Here is a 23510-nt window from a genome sequence, read left to right on the forward strand (position 1 = left end):
GCGCTCCCTCTCTCTCCCATCCCCTCTTTCGCCCTCTCCCTCCCTCTTGACATTCCCTCCCCTCCCTCCGTCCCATCTCTCGCCCTCCCCCATCTCACCCTATCTCTCCCTTGCCCCCTCTCTCTCCCCCCCGTTCCTTCACTCTCCCTCCACCTTCTCTCACTCTTGACCCCCCTCAATCAGTCTCTCTCTCTCTCTCTCCCCCACCTTCCTCCGTTTCTCTCTGACTGAATCGCTCTCCCTCCTGTCCCTCCCTCCCCCTGTCTCAGACACATTCTGTCTCCCTGGTCCTTCCCTCTCCCTCTGACCCAGAGACTGGGGGTGTGGGGTTGGTTGGTCGTGAGGCTGTGTGTGGGGGGGGGGGTGAGATGTGGGAGGTAGGAGGAGGGGAAAATGGGGTAGAGCTGGAACTGCTGGAGGGAGACAGAGACAGCAGGACAGAGAGAGTGAGGGTGAGGGGATAGGGAAGATGTGGGCAGGTGGAGAAACCGGGGTTGGGGGATTGTGTGTGAGAGGGGAAATGAGGGAGTGTGAAGAGGAGAGGTGATGAGAGAGAGAGAGAATTGAGGAGAAAGAGTAGGGGAGAGGTAATGGGGAGGCCAGGTTGGAGTTGGGGGACAGAGGGAGTTAACCCCAGCTCCTGAGCTCAGGGCGCGGTGCCCTCCCCTTCCCTGAGGACCAGGACTTGGGGCTGAGTCTGTCTCTCTCCAGCTCAGCTTCTCCAACACAAAGACACACAACAACATCGGTCCCTCTGCTGCTCGGCACGCTGTCATCAGCATTTTTATTGGTTACAAATGGAAGTGATGGATACAGTCAGTGGGATGGTGCCTTTTCTCACTGGCCCCTGAGTTGTGAGAAACATTGAAATGTTTCCCTGTAACCCCCCTGTGGGATAAGGATGGACAAACCAGCGCTCCCCTCAGTCTGTTACCATAGCGACAGGCTGCTCCATCGCTGAAACACTGAACTGAAATGAGAAAATCCCGGATGGTGTGATTAATGAGGGAATTTGATGGATGGATGGATTTGGGTGAAGGGATATTTCAGCACATTCTTCAGCTGCTGCCTGAACTTAGTCTGGGTCACGGCGTAAATCGCGGTGTTTGTGCAGCAACTGAGGAGCTGCAGCATGAAGCCCAATTCCTGCACAAAGCCATCGAGATACACAGGGGTATACCCAATATCATACATCCGGTACCATATAGAATACAGCATTAACGTTGACCATAACAGGATGAAATTGGCCGAGATCACAAACAGTAAAATGATGGATTTTTTTCGGTTTCTCATTTCAGTGTCAGACTGAGCGTCCCCATTGGTGTGAGCGCGGAGTCTCCTGCGGGCTCTGCTGGTCACTAAAATGTGTCTGACGGTGAGAACATTGAGCAGCAGAATCAGGAGAAATGGGACACCCGGGGTTAGAATGTGGTGGAGGAACTCGATTGTGACCCAGACACTGGAGAATCGAACAGCGTCTGTTACATCACAAAACCAGGGGGCGTTCCCCAGCCAATACCGAGCCGTGAGCATAAAATACCAGGAAATGTTCTTTAAACAGCTCAGCACAGTCACTGCTCCCAGAACCACAGCCGCCGTTTTCTCACTGCAATATTTACTTTTCAGCTTCTGGCAACAAATGGCCACAAACCGATCAAAGGTGAAAGTGACGGTGAACCAGACAGAGCAGTCAGTGGCTGCATAAAGCAGGACGGCGTGGATATTACACACGGGGACGGAGTACCCAGGAAATAAAACTGTTCCCGATAAACAATGGGAATGTGTCTCAGGATCAGGTCGAGGATAATGACCAGGAGATCCGCCGCTGCCATGGCCCCCAGGTAACGTCTGACACATGGAGACAATCCACAATCTTTATAAAGCAGGACGTAGATGGTCACTACGTTAACTGTGAGGAAGGAAAACAAACCCATTATCCATCAGCCTGGAGGCAAAGGGACCCGTTTGATCGGGGACCCAGTGAGATTTTCAAATGTGTCCCTGTATTCAGGGATTTATTAAAATAATTGGAGCTGGAATAACAAATGGGAAGGTCGGAATTACTGACAAAAATGTGACATAAACCACAAGAAACCCTCCCTCCCCAAACACACAGAGACACATCCATAAGGACAGATGGTTTCTAGAACATTCCCACACACTCGATCACTCGAGAGCAGACACAGGTCACTCCTTCCCAGTTCCTAATACGGAGGGTGGGAACGTTGCTGTCCTGAAGGATTCTCTCCCAGTTTCCTGAAGACAAACGGAGTTTGGGAATTTCTGTATTTTGGTCTAAATTGTGGTCGATCCTGTGTCGTGGAGAAATGTAAACGCAGGGAAAACGTATTCCCCCTTTAACTGCCTGAGGGGCCTTCGGAACAGTGTCTCCTTCTCCCTGGAACGGGATCTCTTCCCTCGGGATCTTATCGTTTGTTCAATTCACTGACGTCCGGCCGTTCACAAACAAACAACGTCAGGGACAGAACGTTCCGGGGAATGTCAGTTATAGAATGTCAGGGACAGAACGTTCCGGGGAATGTCAGTTATAGAATGTCAGGGACAGAACGTTCCGGGGAATGTCAGTTATAGAATGTCGGGGACAGAACGTTCCGGGGAATGTCAGTTATAGAATGTCAGGGACAGAACGTTCCGGGGAATGTCAGTTATAGAATGTCAGGGACAGAACGTTCCGGGGAATGTCAGTTATAGAATGTCAGGACAGAACGTTCCGGGGAACTCCGTGACCTGTCCATCACCTTTCCCCTCTATCCATTCTCCCAACATGATGTACTGTGCACAGGCTACATATCCATCCAGCACGGGGAGCTGCACTGACCACATCATTGTATTATCTATAAACCTCAGCCAGACAGTCTGACCAGCACAGAGACCTGTGCAGTGATCACCCGTGAATTAATCTGTAACCCAGGAGCAGTTACCCTCCCAGCATGTAGGACTGTGTACACCACCCCAGTGCATTGATTAGATTACTTACAGTGTGGAAACAGGCCCTTCAGCCCAACAAGTCCACACTGACCCGCCGAAGTGCAACCCACCCATACCCCTACATTTACCCCTTACCTAACACTACGGGCAATTTAGCATGGCCAATTCACCTGACCCGCACATCTTTGGACTGTGGGAGGAAACCGGAGCACCCGGAGGAAACCCACGGGGAGAATGTGCAAACTCCACACAGTCAATTGCCTGAGGCATGAATTGAACACGGGTCTATGGCGCTGTGAGGCAGCAGTGCTAACCACTGTGCCACCGTGCGGCCCCAGGAATAGAAGGATCATCCACACGAGGCTGTGCTAATTTCTTGGTGCTATCGTGTTGAACTCACCTCATTAACTACCCATGGTGTCCCTTCATTCAATACCAGCCCGATTCTCCCACCCATCATGCGTGCCCCTGGGTATTCTGTGACCCCTGGCACTGGTGCCACGGCGGTCCTGGTGGATGGGCTAGTACAGAGGGTGACCATTCTCTTCCCAGAGGGAGCCACACCACCAGACCCACTGAGCATGGTCTGAGCTCCCCACCCAGCTCAGTGCAGTATCTGCGGTCTGCAGAAATGTCCAGCAATACAGGACAAGCATCAATAACCTTCCCCGCTCTGTCAGGATAAGGGTCACTGTATTCTCTCTGCTCACTGTATATCTGTTATGGCACCTTCCCCCCCACCCACCCCCCCCACCACTCTCTCTCTCTCTCTCCCCCCCTCTCTTCCGCTCTCTCTCTCCCTCTCTCTCACTCCCTCCCTCCACTTTACCCCTCACACTAATAACACTTCATGGATACAACCCTGTGGACTGACTCCATCCGAACCCCTCCCCATGTCCCCCATGTACACCGGCACTAACAGCAGGGCCACCCACTCCCACCCTCCCTTTCTCCCATTCCAGGAGAAACAGCTTGCAGTCGGACCGAAAGGGCCAAGCCGGGTGGTGGAGTGCTCGATATCCATTCCCTCACCCCCTCACCTCGCCATGTGGGGAGGGCCCTGGTACGACCCTGGAAGCCTCATGTGGGGATTCTGAAACATCCACGTCCCACCGACCGAGTAAGGAGCAATGTTCAGTGAAGGGCAATTCTCACTTTAAACCCACTGGCAGCTCCGTTTCCCCCCGGCACAACTTAGAAGCCGTGGCCCTGATGCCATCTCCCTTCTGTGTCGAGCTGGTACAAATGGAATCCCCACGGTCTCGGGGGGCAGGAGGGTGGGCTCACATCACATTGTCAACACCACCTCCCAGGAAGGGAGCACGGAGACTCCCTCCCTCACCTCCCCCTGTAAACAGCTCAGATACTGACACTAATCTGTGATAGTTACTGCTCTCCCCACTTGTCCTGATATCTTCAACAATCTGTGCTCATATACACCCAGCGCTCTCTGTTCCTGCAGCCCCTTTATAACGGCACAGCCTGTTTTAAACTGTCTTTCTTTATCTTTCATACCAAAGTGCATCACCTCACACTGCTCTGCATTGATCCCCGTCTACCAGCGTGTCACTGTCCTGTTAGAGTTCCACACTGTCCTCCATAGACTTTACAATTCTTGCAGGTTTGGTCCCATTTACAAACATTAAGATTGTCATAGTGTCACAGTCCCCATGAAACAACTGAAATCCTGCCCCACACACAGGAGTGTGAGCAAGTGAAATACTGATATTTCCCTATGGACAGAGTCAAATAATGACATACTGTCAATGGAATAACAAAAGTCCTGACATATACGAGACAGAGTAGATGAAATATTGACAAACCACAGAGCAAGAGAAATCCGGATAGGTTCCACTTATCTATATTCATCAGGGTATAATGGGATGAAGGTGAAAGTGTGTACTGTACCTTTAAGAGAGAGTGAATGCTGCTCTGAACTGAGAGCTTACAAGTCCCTGTGATATGAGAGGATGGCAGACCCAGAAACAGTATATTGCTGTAGAGCTGGAGTCGGGTTATAAGCAGTTAAGAGATAGAGGGTCTCTTTCAGTTCACTTTCAGTGTTAAAAGCTACATTGTTGTTTTTATTTAAACAGTGGAATTTGGGAGTTCTCTGTCACTCATATTTCAACAGTTTATGAGGCGAATTGAGCATTTATTTATGTTTAGTTTAAATTACCAGATGAGATCTATGTTGTGTCCTAACAATTGCTGTGTGTGTATCTGTGTGTCTCCGTGTGGAGCAGGTCTGGCTGTCTCTATGGTGCTGAAAGTGATGCAATGCCACCCTCTGCTGGCCTCCCCACGCCACTGCACAGGCATTGGCAGAGGGTGAAAACCAACAGGGATTCATTCAGAGAGGGGGAGGGGGAGGGCAGCTGCTCACAGCACCATCCAAACTGATGTCTTATCCATGTACTGATCTAAATGTCCTATAAACGTTGTAACTGTCCCTGCTTTCACCACTTGCTCTGGAAGTTCATTCCACACAAAAGCGAGCTTCTGTCTAAAATAATTACCTTTCCTGACTTTTGTAAATCTGTTTTCCTCGCACGTTAAAATATCCCTCAGTTTTGAATCCCCAACTCTAGGGAAAAGACATCAGCCCTTCAGCTTATCTGTACCCCTCACTATTTTATAAACCTCTGTAAAGTTACCCCTCCATCTCATACTCTGCAGTGAAAAATGTCCCAACCTATTCAGCCTCTCCTTATAGCTCAATCCCTCCATTTCCAGCAACATCCAGGTTAAACTCTTCTGAACCCTCTCCAGCTTAATAACATCAAGGTCAATAATATCAAAGTGAATAGTCAATGTATTTTATAAGGGGGTAGTGGAGACCAAAACTAGAGGACATAGTTGTAAGAGGGGAAACATTTAAAAGTGACCTAAGGGCAGCTTTTTCACCCAGAGGGTGGTGTGCCTATGGAATGAGCGGGCAGGATGTCCAGACTGGACACAGTATCCCAGAAGAGGTCTCACCAATGTCCTGTACAACCTCAACATGACGTCCCAAATTCGATACTCAAGGGTCTGACCTTTGAAGACAAGTGTGTTAAACACCTTCTTAACCACATTATCTATATGAGATGCAACTTTTAAAGAATTATACCTGATGGCCTAGGTCTCTGTTCTACAACACTGCCAAAGGCCCTACGTTTAATTGTATAAGTCCTGCTCTTGTTGGATTTACCAAATCCAATACCTCTCATTCATCAAAACTTAAATCCATCTGCCACGCCTCGGCCAGTGAGTGATATTACCACCTCCTCACCTTCCCCGTTTAATTTTAAAATGCCCACCCCTCTCCAGGAGGCCTGCATAGTCCGGCCTTGATTTTCACAAAGACCCTGAGCTTGGTTTGCCTTGTGTGGTTAGAGGAAGGAGGGACGGATTGCAGACACAGTCAGTGGGGAGGAGAGGCTGGACAGTAATCAGCGGCCTGGTATCATTTCATGGTTTTAGGCAGAGGGTAGACATACGTGAGATTTAGGTTATACTGGTCGGTGTTTTGGGACCAGAAATTATGGTCTTTCTCCGTGCCTGGTGTTCAGTAATAAATATCTATTTGAGAGCCTTCATTGGGCAGAGTGTGTCTGCAGGAATTCTTTCCCTAATATTGCAGACTACAGATAATAGCGATTAAAGATGGTCATAGTTAATTTCGATCTTGCACTAGTTTAACAACACAAAATGTTTTGTGTAGTTCAGTAATGGTAACCTGATTATAATAAATCCACACCGAGCTGAACGCTGCCCCTTAAAATGTGACCCAAAATCTGGGTACAGTAGTGTAGTGGGTAGTGTCCCTGTCTCTGAGCCAAGGCACTGGGTTTGATTCCAATTCCTGAAATTGTTTGGTAGTGTTCCTAGCTCTGGACCAGAAGGTGTGGATTCATGTCCTGCCTGCTGCAGAGGTATGTCTCAGCATGTCATAACAGGCTGATGGACAAACACAGTGAATAATGTTACAGCTTTATGGGTATTGCCGAGTGGTGCTCGTGTCCCTACCTCCGGGCACAAAGGTCTAGGTGTAAATCCCACAGAAGTGTCTCCTAATATATCTGAACAAACTGATGAAACTGGTTTTAGAATTGTGACTTGATGGAGAAAGAACAGGTGTCAGTGTTGAATTTCAGCATTTCGGCCCAGGATTATTGAAAGTACAGCCATTCGTGTTGATTGGAGTCACATTTCGCAGCAGTAAAGGTTTATAAAATCAGAACGGTCATGGATAGGGTTTGTAGTCAAGGCTTTTCCCCAGGTTAGGGGCGTCCAAAACTAGAGGATATTGGTGGAAAGTGAGAGGGGAAAGGTTTTGAAGAGGCCTAAGGGGCACCTTTTCACACAGAGGGTGGTGTGCGTATGGAATGAGCTGCCAGAGGAAGTGGTGGAGGCTGGTACAACTACATCATGTAAAAGGCATCTGGATGCTGACAGACCTGGTGAGTTTTTCCAGCAATTTCTGTATTTGTTAAAACAAAGAATTCATTTTAACACAGGTATCTGTGTTAGCTGGCTGGATACAGAATTGGCTGGCCAACAGAAGACAGTGAGTGGTAGTGGAAGGAAAATATTCTGCCCGGAAGTCTGTGGTGAGTGGTGTTCCTCGGGGCTCTGACCTTGGGCCTCTACTCTTGGTAATTTTTTAAAAATGACTTGGATGAGCGGATTGAAGAATCAGTGAGCAAGTTTGCAATGACATGACGGTTGGAGATGTCGTTGACAGTATAGAGGGCTGTTGTAGGCTGCAGCGGGACATTGACAGGATGCGGAGATGGGCTGAGAGGTGGCAGATGGAGTTCAACCTGGATAAATGCGAGGTGATGCATTTTGGAAGGTCGAATTTGAAAGCTGAGTACAGGATTAAGGATAGGATTCTTGGCAGTGTGAAGGAACAGAGAGATCTTGGTGTGCAGGTACATAGATCTCTTAAAATGGCCACCCAAGTGGACAGTTTTGTTAAGAAAGCATATGGTTTTTAGTCTTTCATTAACAGGGAGATTCTGTTTAAGAGCCGTGAGATCTTGTTGCAGCTCTATAAAACTTTGGTTTGAACGCATTTGGAATACTGTGTCCAGTTCTGGTCACCCTATTATAGGAAAGATGTGGATGCTTTGGAGAGGGTTCAGAGGAGGTTTACCAGGATGCTGCCTGGACTGGAGGGCTTATCTTATGAGGAGAGGTTGACTGAGCTCGGACTTTTTTCATTGGAGGAAAAGAGGAGGAGAGGGGACCTAATTGAGGTATTCAAGATTATGAGAGACATAGATAGAGTTGATAGCCATAGACTATTTCCCAGGGCAGAAATGGCTAACACGAGGGGTCATAGTTTTAAGCTGGTTGGAGGAAAGTATAGAGGGGATGTCAGAGGGGGTTCTTTACACAGAGAGCTGTGAGAGCATGGAATGCATTGCCAGCAGCAGTTGTGGAAGCGAGGTCATTGGGGACATTTAAGAGACTGCTGGATATGCATATGGTCACAGAAATGTGAGGGTGCATACATGAGGATCAATGGTCGGCACAACATGGTGGGCTGAAGGGCCTGTTCTGTGCTGGACTGTTCTATGTTCTATGTATTCTGAATACATTAAACATTTTATTTTTTAATGACGCAGGGACATATAAAAAATATCTTCAAATCGACCAAGACCATTTTCTGCTCAGGGTATGGCTCTGTGTATGACAGCAGCAATGATGCACCGACATGGAACAGGGAATGTGATGGAGACATAGTTTGGACAATGTACAAGGAGACCTCACATGGTCCAGTATTGGGAGAGAATGACATTATTGTGTGATTCAACTCAGAGAGGGAGACAATGTCATCTGCCAGAGAAGAAACAGCCTATTGCACTCCCTCTCCTTCATTATTCCCCATCACAGTAACGTGTACGAGCTAAAACAAAAGTCTACTGTCATCGTTACCATTCTTATTTTTATAGAATCCTGCAGTGTGGAAACAAGCCCTTCGGCCCAACAAATCCATACCAACCTTCCAAAGAGTAACCTTCCCATGCCCTTACAGTTACCACTGACTAGTGCACCTAAAGTAGAAATCGCTGAACACTGTGGACTATTTGACCAACCCACTTGAATTATACAGCTTTGGGCTGTGGGAGGAAATGGGAGCGCCCATCAGAAGCTCACGCAGACAAGGGGAGAAGATGCAAACTCCACCCAGATAGTCGCCCGAGGCTGGAATTGAACTCATACCCCTGATGCTGTGATGGAACACTGCGAACTCCTGAGCCACTGTGCTAACCTGGAACCTCCTGACTGCCGAATGCAAAGGGAATTCAGCCCAATTCCAACTGTCCCAGGATAAAATCCCATTGCTAGCAGCTGTGTGAGTACAATATCTTCAGAAGCAGAATAACATTTTGGACAATCTCTCAATTTTTCCTTTTGTCATTAGTTACACAAATATTTGGACAAGGTTCTTTAACGTGAAATTGCAGAAAGTCTGTGTGTGTGTGTGTGTGTGTGTGTGTGTGTGTGTGTGTGTGTGTGTGTGTGTGTGTGTGTGTGTGTGTGTGTGTGTGTGTGTGTGTGTGTGTGTGTTTTTAGAACGGGAAATATCGAGTCTTTGTTTGCAATATCCAGTTTGCCATTCAGCATTCCATCATAGTTGGAGTAGCGTTGCTCTGGATCATAAACGTGCTATTTGAGCAGATTAAAGAAACTAGCCTGACTTGTTCCTAAAACTGACCCTGACCCAGTCTGAGACCAATATCATCGGCCACATCACCGACCTGGTTACATTTAACATTTGTTGTGAACAGTGGAGGAGTGGGACTAGAAAAGGAGACAGTGACCCAAAAAGCCGGGGAACTATAGACCGGTGAGCCTGATGTCGGTGGTGGGTGAGTTGTTGGAGGGGATTCTGGGGGATAGCATTTACATACATTTGGGAAGGTAAGGGCTGATCGGGGTAGACAACGTGGCTTTCTGCATGGGAAATCATGGGACATTAATTTGGTTGAGTTTTGTGAAGAGTTGATACAGAAGATTGATGAAGGCAGTTTGGTAGATATTGTCATTATGGACCTCAGCAAGGTGTTCATAACATTCCGATTGGTAGGCAGATTAGTAAGGTTCGGTCACATGGGATACAGAAGAAGCTCGTCACAATTGGCTTGAAGAAAGAGGGGTATTTTTCAGCCTTGAGGCTTGTGAGCAGAAATTGTACACTTAATGGTAAGGGCCTGGTGAGTGTTCTGAAACAAATGGACATAGGGCTGCAGGTACCTTGTTCCTTGAAAGTGGAGTCGAATGCAGACAGTGCAGTACAGAACACATTTTACACATTTGCCTTAATCAGTCAGAGCATTGAGTATAGGGGTTGTGGTGGCATGTTGCATCTGTTCAGGATGTTGGTGAGGCCACTTTAAGAATACTGCGTACAACTCGGTTTTCTGCAGAAAAGATTTACACAGATGTCCCAGGACTGGAGGTTTGCGCTTTAGGGAGAGGATGATTAGTTTGAGGTGTTTCCACCTGGAGTGTCAGAGCTTGAAGGGTAACATTATAGAGGTTTATATAATCATCAGGGACATAGATATTCTGAACAGATATGTTCTGCTCCCCAGGGTAGGGGACTCCAGAACAGGAGTGCATAGTTTGAAGAGGTGAGGACAAATGACTTAGAAGGGACCTGAAGATAAATGTTTCACACAGAGAGTGGTGTGTGTACCGAAAGTGCTGTCAGAGGAAGTGGTGAAGGCAGTTACAATCGCACATTTAAAAAGTATCTGAAAGAGGAGGGATATTGGCCAAACGCTGGTAAATGGGACTGGATCAGATGTGATATCAGCTCGTTGTGAACAGATTGGACTAACAGGTCTGTTTCTGTTCTGCATGACACTGATTCTATAAGAGGGATGACAAAAAATTCTGAAAGTAATGTCCAAATCAGAATCCTCTTCACTGGAAGTTTATTATGCCTCTATGTTCACATTGATTAACAGTTATGTTAGTGAAATATTTGACAGAGAACTGAGTCATGGATAATGGGACGCAGACAGGAAAGTGGGGCTGAGACCACAACCTGATCAGCCACAATCTTAGTGCCTGGTGGAGAAGGTTCAATGTATCTAATGACTCACTCCTGTCCCTCAATCCCGTGTTCCTGTGTTCCATTCAGCCCATTAAACCTGTTCGGCAGGAGCATTTAGAGGCTACTTACTTCTATAACCTGGTGCACAGAAACCGAGGTGATCATTCGGCCCTTTAAGGGTGTCCCACACGGTTTGAGGTGATTTGAGAAGTGTACTTATAAAACCCAAGCTGGGTATGAAAGAGGCCCCACATCTCTCTGTACAGAGCTTCCTCTCTCTGAAACTTGTGCTCTATTTCTTGGTCATATTGTAGACCCAAATTCACTATGAATACAGCCCCCATACCTCACCCAGCGATGGCTCATAAAATCCTCTTGTCTCCCTGATGGCAACATTCAATAACAGAACATTCATGAAAATATCACCCACTAACTTTCCAATAACAGAATGTGAGAACATCAGACACAGGGGCAGGTCATTCTCTCCCCAAGCCTGCCTTGCCCTTCACTAAGATCATGACTGATCTGCTCTTGGTCTCAAATCCTCTTTCATACCCAATTCCTCATCGCCCTCAACTCTCTGACAGGTCAATATCCATCTACCTCCTCTTCAAATACTTTCAGTCATCTGGCTCCCCGAACACTCTTGAGAAGAGAAACCCTGACATTCAATACCACCTGTTTGAAGAAAACCCTTGCTGCTCCTATACCATGGCTTATTGATATGAACAAAAGGGGTTGATACAAGGGGTCAGGTAAAAATGATTGACCCTGATATCAAGGCTTCTGTTGACATCAAGGAGCTGAACAAATCTGAACTTAATGGAATCAGAGAAAACTCTCCAGTGTTTGGAGTCAAACATGGCACAAAGGAAGATGTTCATCATCTCAGTCCTGGGTCACCTCTGTGGGAGATCCTCAGGGTAGCTTCCTCTTCACAAACATCTTCAGCTGCTTCATCAATGTCTCCCCACCCTCACTCTCCCCGCCATAAGATCAGAAGTGGGGATGGTCACCTAGGATTCCACAATGTTCAGAATAATTTGACGCCCCCGTCAGCTCCTGAACTGGACTGTGTCCATGTGCAGCAAGACATGGACTCCATTGAGGCTTGTGCTTTTAAAGAGTCTGTAACATTCATATAAAGGACTGTCTGACACTACACATTGCCACAGTAAACTAAGAGTTCATTCCGCACCTTACACTGGTTTCACAGGAATATGAGGAGGTCATTCAACCCATTGACACTATTAGAGAAGAACAGGGACAGCCCATTCAGTGCCTCCAACATATTACTCAAGAAGGGAAGGATTCTAGTGTGATGGGCCACACCAGAGCCCCTCGACAATATTTGAAGGCGGTAGCCTAGACTCTAATGTTTTCTTATTTTAAAGAAAATGTAAAATGTCTGTTCCAGATGCAATGTTACTGGACAAACAACTCGGTGTGAAGCATAACCCCATTTGCTTAAATACGATAGATGAAATAAAACCAAAGAAAGAAGAATTTAGAATAATGTAATTATATTGGACAAGTTAACAGAACAATAGATCTAGGAACTAATACTAATGAACTGTTCCAATACTGGAAAATCACATGAACACAGCCCTTGGAAAAAAGGAATATTCAGACACTGAATGACACAAATATTTCTCCAATTCAGGATTTAAAAACAGCACCAAGAGAAAATTCATAGAGAGGAGCTGCCAGGAGACATTCACTAAAACTTTCAACTCGGTGGAGACCCCAATAATTTCTGATGTTACTGAGAAACCGAAACCCAGAAATCCTAATCTGTGAAAGCTGACCACACCCATTCCATCTGCATTAAAATAAACCCAAGGCATCACTAGTTGTTTATTCAAGTGATCCTAACTAGCCAGCTTGGTAACGGTCATTCAATCTCTCTCTTAAAATAAACCAGAACAAAATAACTTCTTAAAGCTACAGCATCATCACACTAGTCAGCACATCGAGCTGTCATTCAGGAACCAGGGGTAACACAATCAGGCCTTTGACCCAATCGGACGAGGAAGAAGCCAGTCAGTCCCTTGAGTGACTTACACAGGAACAGTAGGAGGCCATTCCCACCTCAATGCACTTACACGGGGCAGAATGAGGTAATTGATGCTGATTCCTGATGAACGGCTTATGCTCGAAACGTCGATTCTCCTGCTGTGCTTTTCCAGCAAACTACTCTGATCTTCAGCATCAACAGTCCTCGCTGTCTCCTAATTGATGCTCTAACATGATGACCAAGTGGAGCAGAGGCTGCACACACAGACTGCTCCACGTTGTTCCTCGTAGCTCCGTCTGTCATGATACACACGTGGGACTTTAACGTGGTTTTCTCGCGGTGAGGAGGGAAGACATATGTCTTGTGTGAAGTTACAAGAAGGCTCCTTCCATCTCCGGGAAGCCAGCCTGGTGTTCTCTATGTAGGGTGGATGCTGATGGGAATGGCTACCTGTTTCAGATGGAAGGTATTGTGGCTGCTGTTGGGGATTGTGAGCAACCTGACGTTCAGTTCGGGTTCACACGCCGACTACACAATAACGTGGGAAGAGTTAATTAAGGCATATAAACTATTAGGAAAGTCACGTTAGACTGATGGATGGACTCTCTAAATTCAAATAATGCTGATCTTGTTCATGTTGATCTTGTCTAGTGCACATCCTGTTCAATGTAACCGTTATGCCTTACTCTGTCCAAGTCTATTTCCACCCTATGATCTGTCTGGCCATGTTTACTATGATCTGCCTCCACTGCTCATAAATAAAGTGTTTCCCTGTACTGAGGTACACGTGACAATAAATCAAACCAATAACTCCTGGGTAAAGTATGGAATTTCTGTTTTGGAAATAAGAGACCCCTGCCACTCCTCATGTTTCAGCATCACCATTTTTTCGTCTATCACACTCTACAGGTTAAACACTCAGCTTCCTCACTCTATCCTCATGTTACCATCATCCGTGTCTATGGTACGGGAACCATTCCTTACAAAGGACATCAAATCTGTACAGAATGCTCCAAATGCTCTCTCAGCAAGGTTCTACAACAGCTGAAAGATGGCTTCACTTATGTACTCGAATCATCTTACAATGAAGGACAGCATATCATTGACTGCACCCATTACTTACACAGGGTTTGATTCGGAGCAGTCAGCATAGACAGCATAGATCATGCTTCCCAAATTTCTTAGAGTGCTTTGATGAGGTTTGATAAGTTTCCAAATGGCAGGCTGCTCAGGAAGGTTACAACATGTAGAATGCGTGGGAACTGTCCAATTGGATACACAGTTGGCTTGATGGTAGGAAGAAGTGGGTTTAGTGGAAAGATGTTTGTCAGACTGGAGGCTGGGTCCATAGCTGTTTGGTATCTATGATTTGGTTGAGAATGTACAAGGTATGATTAATAAGTTTGCAGATGACATTAAAGTAAGTGGGAGCATGATCAGTGAGGAATATTATCAGAAATTGCAGCAGGACCTTAATCAGTTGGGGAAATGGGCCGAGAAATGGAATTTAATATAGAAGCGTGAGGTCTTGCATTTTGGAAATTCAAATCAAGGTAGGAGTTTCATGGTGAATGGGAGGGCCTTAAGGGGTGCAGGGGGCAGAGAGACCTTGGTGCTCAGGTGCACGGTTCCCTGAGAGTGGAGTCACAGGTAGACAGGGCAGTGAAGGAGGCATTTGGCACATTGGCCTTCATCAGGCAGGATATTGAGTATAGAAGATGGGAATTTATGCTGCAGTTATACAGGACTTTGGTAAGGCCGCACTTGGAGTATTGTGTTCAGGTTTTGTCACTTTGTTTAAGGGAGGATGTTATTAACTTAGAAAGAGTACAGAAGAAATTTACAAGGATGTTGCCAGGACCCAATGATCTGAGTTATAGGGAGAGGTTGGACAAGACAGGACATTTTCTTTAGCGTGTAGGAGACTGGGGGGAGTTGTTATAGAGCTGTACAAAATCACGAGGGGTATAGATAGGGTTAATGCTCTCAGTCTTTTTCCAAGGTGTAGAGAATCGAGGACGAGAGAGGATCAGTTTAACGTTAGAAGGAAAGGAATAAAGGGGAACCTGAGGGGCCACTTCTTTCCACAGACGCTGGTACATGGATGAGCTACTCGCAGATGTAGTTGAGGGGGGTAAATTAACAACATTTCAAATGCGTTTGGATAAATATTTGGGTAGGAAAGGACTGGAAGGATATGGGCCAACTGCATGGAAATGGGGTGAGCGTGGATGGACATTTACAAGGTGGAGTCGAACCACTCTGTTAATTAAAATCAAACACGCAGGAAAGCTCACCTCACCTCGTAATCTGTTAAAATATGAGTGACACAGACCTCCTTTTAAACAGAAATTAACAAGTTAGTTTCTTAACCTTAATAGTGAACACTAAACAACAACTATTCACAAATACAAGTCCCTCTTTTCTTAGCTACTTACTATCTGACTCGAACTCTGTAAAAATATGCTGTTCCAACAACCCACATATTAAACATTACAATCTCAAGACCATACAGTCTCTATCTTCCCCGCTGTCTTCACTCTTTCAGCTGCATCTCCCCGGGTCATTTTTTTTGTTGCAAGTAGGTTTGACATGAACATGTGTCTTTGAGAGAGAGTGTTTGAGATGGTCAGTTAGCACTCCTGCTCTACAGCAGTTGCTCTACTGTTGGATGGCAGCAGCTCTCCCTCCAGTGTTCAACATGCTGGGTTTATATGCTCCCCATGATATAATAATTCTCATAATTTGATTGCTGTCCAGGTGTCCAAACAATAATATTCACATTCTGTTGGCATCTGGTATCCTGAGCGTTATTTAAACTCTTTGGTTACATTTGAATGGCTGTCAAAACAGCAACCAAAACTCAGGAATCCATTTCTCAGCTAATGGTGACATGTGGAACAGTGTGACCTTCAGCTGGCATCTCAAGCTTTAATTTCTATTCAGCAAAACCCGATCTGTCTTAAAGTGTCCATATATGTTTTTGTCTTCATAACATCTCCCCGTTTCAGAAAATAAAATGAACTAGCAGAATGAAAGGATGGCTACATTTGTTTTCCTCTAATTCTTAATCCCAATTTTATGAAATACCAAAGTGTTAATCTTAGTTATATCATTCATATTAATTCTGCACACCAATACAACACTGGAATAAGTCAAAACTTATCTACACTTTTTCCTTTAAATCCATGAAAACACATCTGCTATCACATTGTAGGAGCCACAGTATGTACATTTTGTAAGTTTAAAGTCGGTAAGGTAAGACTCCAATGAAATAGTCTCATATTCCGGTCTTTAAATATTCCAAAAAATGCGAGAGATTTGTCGTTGTCCACAACTATCTCCGACAATTTGTTTGTCATATACACATTAAAATATTGTCAGGCCAGTGTGGAACTTAATCATTCTTGTTCAATAAGTAACCTATCGGGGTCTCCATTTTAATTTTATGATTTTATCTTTAAGTTAATAACGTTCAACAATATATTCTGATTCATTTTCTGTGTGTGTGCATATATCTCTGTTGTACGTCCATTAGCCTTTCAGGACGGAACACCTCTGCCTGTTCAGGTTTTTCCTGCACCGTTACATCAAACAGGGTGTCAGTTCACTGAGCATCAACTCATTTGTCTTTTTCGTTCCTTTTTCCTTCCTGCTGTAACTTATGACAGTGGGATCTTGTTACTGGAAAAAAATCCTGGATAATTTTCTTTTAACTCACCAATTCCCTCATCTTCCTTTGGCTTCTCCACCACAAGGGGTGCCTCTCCCACCTTGCCTCCTGCTAAATCGTTCCCAAGAACAAACTGTATTCCTAGAACAGACACTCTGTTACTCACTGTCACTGTTACTTCCCCAATCTTGATTTGGCACTCCAACCTGATGTTACACAAGGGAATGCTTAATTTCTGTCCCTATTTCACAAGTTATCACGTTCTTGATTATCATGTCAGAAAGAGTGACAAAAAACTTTCATCTCGTACTATTAGAGGGTGAGAGAAAGTGAGGGCGGCAGATGCTGGAGATGAGTGTTGAAAAGTGTGTGGCTGGAAAAGCACAGCATGTCGGCAGCATCCAAGGGGCTGGAGCAGTGACGTTTCAGGCATACGTCCTTCAGCAGGAAAGTGGGGCGTAAGGGAGGGGGAAGGAGGTTGAAAAATAAATGGGTGGGTGGGGGGTGGAGCTGGGTGAAAGGGAGCTTGGAAGGCGATTGGTAGATGCAGGTGGGGTGTGATGGTGATATGTTGGAGAGGGGGGTGGTAGGACAGCTGGAACCCCCAACCTGTACAGCATCAACGTTGACTTCATCAAATTCCAAATCTCCCCTCCACCAACCTCTCCCAGATCCAACCGTTCAACCTAGCACCGTCCTCTTGAACTGCCCTAACATGCCATCTTCCTTTCCACCTATCGACTCCACCTTCCCCTCCGACATATCATTATCACTCCTACCTACATCTTCTTGTTGCCTTCCCAGTGACCCTCCCACCAGCTCAGCTACTACTCTCGTATTTATCTTCCAGCCCCTTGTCCCCCACCACATTCCGGACGATGGGTTTCTGCCTGATATGCGAATGTCCTGCTGTTCGGACGCTGCCTGGTCTGTTGTGCTTTTCTGGTGCCTCACTTCCCAACTAGTAGAGACTGAGCAGATCCCTTATCTCACAAAATTATAATTTCTTATCCTTCTCCCCCTGTTCTTTCTGAGTAAACTTTGTCTACAGAGCTGAATTGTTTAGTGAGATCAGGCACTGCCTCCATACCCAGCCCTTGCCTAGGCTGTGCAATGTCCTGCAGCTCCTCGGCTGCACTTGGGGTTTCCTTTACCAGTTTCACTAATGCCACTGGCTTAGCCTCTTCTACCGCATCTTTCCCCAAAGTGTCTTCTTTAACGCCCAGCACGGTGTGCCATCTTACTGCAGTGATAACAACTTTTTCCCTGTGCCCCTCTTAAACCATCAGCACTGTAATATTATGTGTTCCACTCCCTTACAGTGAGAGCACCTGAGGCCTTTCACCACCTTTCAACCCCCATGGGCTTCTTTCTTCACCTGTGGTAAACTATTGTGAGCTACTGTTCGCTTTGTAATGTGTGACCTTCCCTCTCCCAATTTCTATCCCCCACAGGATGAAATTCTTGCCAGATGCTAAATTTCATCACATGCCACAATGCATATTTACCTGCCATTTCTGCCGCGCTTCTCACTTCTTGAACTTTCTATTCATTCACATGATTTTTTCCTATCTCTGGAAATGAGTCTTTTAACTTCTCCAACAGATTAATCTTCCTTCAAGCCTCACAGGTCTTATCCATTCTTAAGACCATAACCCACCTATCAAAATGACTGTGGTTAATTCTTTCAAACTCAATATAAGTCTGACCTGGTTCCGTCTCTATTTTTCCGAATTTCTGTCTATATGCTTCTAGTGCCAATTCATAACGAATCAACATAGCCAATTTGACATCGTGATAATATCTGGATCCCTCGTCTGATAGCGCTGCACATACCTCACTAGCTGTGCCCACCAGATTAGTCTGAACTAGCATTACCCACAAGTTCACTGCCGTGTCATTTTTTCAAATGAAATAAAAAAACGTTTTGACATTTTTCTCCCCGAAATATGACAAGTTACTAACCTAGTTGTATATATCCCTACGTTCTCCCTTCATCTCCATCCTGTTCATTTAACTTTCTTACCTAATTCCCAACTTCTGAATTTCAATTCCCCTCTCTCTTTCTTTCTCTTCTCTTTCTCTTTTTTCTCTCTCTGTTTCAGCCCCTTTACTTATCTTCTAACTCCAGTTGCCACATTTGTAATTTAAGTTATTGTAACTCTACTGCAGTTGCCTATTTCTCTGATACATCAAAGTGCTTGACCAACTCCATTACAATTTCAGCTTCCCTTTTCTCCCTGGTTAAACCCAATTCCAACCTATTGCCTAATTCTAAAAAATGACCTCCTTCTGTCTTTCTAAATTTCTTTGGAAAATTTGGGAACCTCTTCAGTAATGTTAAAAGCCATTTCCCTCACTTTTCATTTCACCAACCACAAATAACAAAATTAAACGAATTTTCCCAATGGTTTTATTTGAAGCTCAAAGTCACTAATTGCAATGAGTTGGAATTTGCTGGGACCTGTTGTATCTCAGATCTGTTCAAGTCTGTCCAAATGCCATATGGCAAGGCCCCAAACTGTAGAGCATCAATGTCAAACCCCTCTGTTAATTAAACCATATACCCAGAAAAGCTCACCTCACATCATAATCTGTCAAAACGTGAGCGACAGAGAACTCCTAAATTCCACTAATAAACAAAAAAAAACAATTCATATGTGTGCAAGTTAGCTCACTGAGCTTGAAGGTATGTTTTCAGAAGTTTCGTCACCATGACTATGTTTCTTAAAGTGGGTGATGTCATTTCCGGTTATTTTAACAATCGAATGTAGACAGAATCTAAATTGATGAGTTTATTGATGGACTTCTGGTTAGAATACCATTCCTCTAAGAAGGTCCTTCCGTGTCTCAGTATGTGTGTGTGCTTTGTCCCAGTCAAAGGGGTGCCCTTCTTTGTCTGTATGTATGGAACAAAGTGATAGTGCGTCATGTCTTTTGGTGACTAGTTGGTGTTCATGTATCCTCGTAACACGACAACAGGGCAGTTTAAATGGTGGAAAAAAGATTGTATATATACTGTTTAATCAATGTGTGTGTGTGCAGATAAGTCACAAATGATGTATAAAATTGATAAAATATTAAAACATTATTTGATCCTCTCAACGTTCCCTCTTTTTCTGGGATTCCCAACTCTAATTTCTCATTCTTACCAGGATGTGTGCTCCAAATTCTTGTTTCTGGTTTCCCAACTTATTTCAATATATTGGCCTGCTGGGTTCTTTCCAAAGCTAATGTCTGTCATATCATTGGAGACAAATATTCTGGCATCAGACTTAGCATTTGAATATATTACTCTGTTGTACGTGCACTGTATAAAGGACCACAGCACACAGGCATGGCCAAAATATTCGGGGATGTTCACCTACTTCTTTCGAGAATGTGGTTTTCTCATTTTCCATATCTCCATATCGATATACTCTCTCTCTCGTTCTCCCTTTGTAGCTGGTTTAGAATTCCACCAATTATTCTTCGTGTCCCATCTCTCAAAGCTCCTTCTTTTAGTTTACATCTCTTCAAGATGTAATGTGGTTATAATTAAGCAATGTAACTACAAAGACATGCGGGCGTAGCAGGCCAGAGTTAATTGGAGGGGAGCTGAGCAGGAAACAGCATGGAGCAGCAATGGGAGGAGTTTCTGGGGATAATTTGGAAGATAATACAAGAAATGCAACCCCAAGAACATGAAACATATTCATGGGAGGACAAGGCAGCCATGAGTGTTAAGGCATCAATTCAAAAGAGAAAATATACAATGTGGTGAAGATAATTGGGAATCCAGAGAATTCATTGGCTCTGAAACTACATAACTCTGGTATCACTGACACTACAGAGCTCTTAATCATGATCAGGGAAAGAAACAGAGGGAAAACAATCACTTTAAACACAGAAGATTGTATTTCTCAAGGAAAAAGACTCAGGTGAATTACACATTTGAGTTAAGATCAGTTAAATGCTTTTGCGGAATGTGTCAGATTGGAAGCAAGACTCGGGGAGACAGACCCTCAGCAGAATGAGAGTTTGAAATGGAAGTATTTCCACATCAGAAACCAGGTTAGGTCACTGAGTGCAGGGCTGATGGGTGAATGGGTCTCAGTGAGAATTGGGGAACAGACAGCAGAATTGCATTGCAGATATTGCAGTTCCAAACTGCGTATTCATGTAGTGCTTTAGACCACAGCAGCAGGAGAAGCAGAACAGCATCCAACCACAACCTGTAACTTTTTGCCAGGATAACACTTCAGTCTGTCATTACCATCAACAACATCTATGGCTCAGTGACCAGTATGGGTGAACATGTCAGAGTCAGAATCACATGAATCTTAACCTGATGCTAACTCATTTATGCCAGCAGACTTGACCAACAGATCTGATCGAAGCCCTGCAGTCCTGCCACATTCAGTTATAAATGGTGATGGACGCTTAAACAAATAACTGGAGGAGAGGGCTCCACAAACATCCCCATCCTAAATAATGGAACAGACCTGCACATCAGTGTAAAAGAGAACGATGTTTTATTTGCACCAACTTCTGCCAGAAGTGTTGAGTCGATGATAATCCTCACCCACGCCATGATGCCCACAAAATCACAGATGCCAGTCTTCAACTAATGTGATTCGCTGCCCGTGACATGAAGAAACAGCTGAACACAGTAGATATGACACAGGCAATGGGCCCTGACACCATTCCTAAATAGGACTGAAGACTTGTGTTGCACAACAAGCCGTGTCGCTGGGGAAGCTGTTTAATTCCAACTCCAACTCTGACATCTCCCTGGCAATGTGGAAAATTACTCAGCTAAGTCCCGTTCCCTAAAACGGGAATAATTGCCATCTGATCATTTACCACTCCCTCAGTCCCATCACGACAGTCAAGTTGGTAGGAGTTCTTTTTGACAGAGCTGTCAAGCAGCACAGAAATACCCTGCTCAGTGTTGTCTCTGACAGGTCCCCATGTGGAGATGGTGCTGCTGTGAAAATGTCACTGGATTACTAATCCAAACCAGGCTAATGTTCTGGCAGCTGGTGGAAGTTAAAGACAATTAATAAACTATCGAGATCTAAAATCTGGGGTCAGTAACAGTGACCTTGAAGACAATATCGATTGTAAACAGAACTTCCTTCTCCAATGTACTTTTAGGAAGTGAATCTCCCGTGATTTCCTGGGCTGGCCTAAAACTGACTCCAAAGACCCTGGCATGTGATAAACGTTTCAATGGTCTCTGAAACGGCCAATCAAGGCACTCACTTGTATCAAACTACTCCAAAGACTGAAAGGATGAAACCCGGCAGAACATCTGGCCTCAACATCAGTGTCGGAAAAGGGAATGGGAACACAGACCTGTCGACCCTGCAGAGACCTCCTTCTTAACATCTGAGAACTTGTGACAACATTTACCGAGCTTTCCCACAGACTCCACAGAAACAGCGGGAAAGGAGTAGGTCATACAACACATTGAGCCTCCCCCATTCTAGTTCATGGAAAAACATCTCCTCAATGCAATTACCCCACATGATATACATATCCGTTAATGTGAGTAACCATTGGAAGTTATAAAATAGGAAATGCAGTAGTACGTTTGGTCCATTGAGTTTGCTAACTAATTCCATGTAATGATGGTTGGCCCTTCAGTTCCACACCGTACTCCTGCTCTCCCACCATCCCTTTACTGTCTCTAAATCCTTATTTATAATCAGTGTCTTGGTTTCCAGGTGCAAGCCAATTCCCCATGTTCACCAGTCTGTGAGTGCAACCAGTTATTCTCATCTCATTTCAGAGTGACCTGCCTTATCTAATACTGTGGTTCCTTGTTTTAGTCATCCCAGCCAGGGGAATATCATCCCTGCTTTTAATCTGTCTCACCCTGTCAGAGTTTTGTATATTTCACTGAGATCTCCACTCATTTTCCTAAACCCCATGGAATATTGGCCCAGTCACCCCAAACCCTGCTTCCACAACAAGCTCGTCATCCCAGATATCAGTCTGGTCATCCTTCACTGCTCTCCCTCAATGTCAGGTTGGTCCTTTATTAGGTAAGGAGACCAAGCCTGCACACAATACTGCACAATACTCGAGATGGGATGTCTCCAAAGGCCTGTTCAGCTGCAGTAAGACACCCTTACTCCGGGACTCACATCCCCCTGAAATGAAGGTCAGGCACCATTTATCTTCCTTACTGCTTTCTGTGTCTGCAATATTGCTTTCAGCGACATATGTACAAGGATATACAGATCCTTTTCCGTGTTATAGCTCCCCACTTGGTGGGTCTGTGTACACTGGTCAGCGTGTCAATGCCATGCCCAGTATTGACTTCTGGTTACAGAACTCACTGCGCTGCAGGGACCTCAGAGGTTGATGCAGAAGGAAACAACAAAAAGGAGCATATGGCCCTTTGTAAATCAACGTGTTTCAACCAATCCTTTTCAAATTGTAGGATTCCAGTTTATCATTTCCACCAAAGGGCACACCGTCACCTCTATCCACATTGTTCTCCATCTGTCACGTATTTACCCATTCACTCCATTTGTCTTAGTCTTCTTGGTGCTTTTTTACATCCTCCACACCCACTCACAATCCCACATCCATTAGTGCTGTCAGCAGGCTGGGATGTATTGCATCTGATTCCAGCAACCAAATATTTAAAGGACATTGTGAACAGCTGGGCCCCAAACACCGATCTCTGTGATACCTCAGCAACCGTCCTCTGTTAATTTCTATTTCTGTATTTCGTCAATCTGGGTGTCACTGGCTGGGCCAGCATTTATTGCCTGTCCCTAGTTGCTCTTGAGAAGGTGGTGGTGAGCTGCCTTGTT

The 23510-nt window shown here is 45.0% G+C and overlaps 1 long non-coding RNA gene across 3 annotated transcripts; it reads left to right on the top strand.

Moving 5' to 3' along the window:
• The first annotated feature begins 1751 nt into the window (after positions 1 to 1751).
• On the top strand, positions 1752 to 13839 carry LOC132814071 (uncharacterized). 3 transcript variants are annotated; one of them, XR_009644294.1, is made up of 3 exons: positions 1752 to 1841; positions 7452 to 7544; positions 8568 to 13839. It is a non-coding gene; the product is annotated as an uncharacterized LOC132814071 (long non-coding RNA). The 3 variants fall into 3 exon arrangements; XR_009644295.1 differs by lacking the exon at positions 7452 to 7544; XR_009644293.1 differs by lacking the exon at positions 1752 to 1841 and having other exon boundaries at positions 3744 to 7544.
• Positions 13840 to 23510: the final 9671 nt, after the last annotated feature.

Source organism: Hemiscyllium ocellatum, unplaced genomic scaffold, assembly GCF_020745735.1.
Source record: "Hemiscyllium ocellatum isolate sHemOce1 unplaced genomic scaffold, sHemOce1.pat.X.cur. scaffold_659_pat_ctg1, whole genome shotgun sequence".
Classification (NCBI taxonomy): Eukaryota; Metazoa; Chordata; class Chondrichthyes; order Orectolobiformes; family Hemiscylliidae; genus Hemiscyllium; species Hemiscyllium ocellatum.